This window comes from Colobus angolensis, unplaced genomic scaffold, assembly GCF_000951035.1.
Source record: "Colobus angolensis palliatus isolate OR3802 unplaced genomic scaffold, Cang.pa_1.0 Scaffold424, whole genome shotgun sequence".
Lineage (NCBI taxonomy): Eukaryota > Metazoa > Chordata > Mammalia > Primates > Cercopithecidae > Colobus > Colobus angolensis.
In genome coordinates, this window is record NW_012117644.1 from 970568 (window position 1) to 970857 (window position 290).

The following is a 290-nucleotide window of genomic DNA, read 5'->3' on the forward strand; positions in this document are numbered from 1 at the left end:
TCTCGATCTCCTGACCTCGTGATCCGCCCGTCTCGGCCTCCCAAAGTGCTGGGATTACAGGCTTGAGCCACCGCGCCCGGCCTCATTTTTTTAAAAAAATCTTTTTTGTTGAGACAGGGTCTCGCTATGTTACCCAGGCTGATCTTGAGCTCCTGGCTTCAAGCAATCCCCCTGTCTCAGCCTCCCAAAGTGCTGGGACTATAGGCGTGAGCCACCACACCCAGCCAGGAAGCTTTTTTTTTTTGTTGAGACGGAGTCTCGCTCTATCACCCAGGCTGGAGTGCAGTGGC

At 54.1% G+C, this 290-nt stretch overlaps 1 protein-coding gene across 2 annotated transcripts in view; it reads right to left on the reverse strand.

The window, feature by feature from the left end:
* Window positions 1-290, reverse strand: part of NUMA1 (nuclear mitotic apparatus protein 1) — an 83805-nt gene that overhangs the window by 19729 nt on the left and 63786 nt on the right. The gene's annotated exons all lie outside the window — the stretch shown is intronic.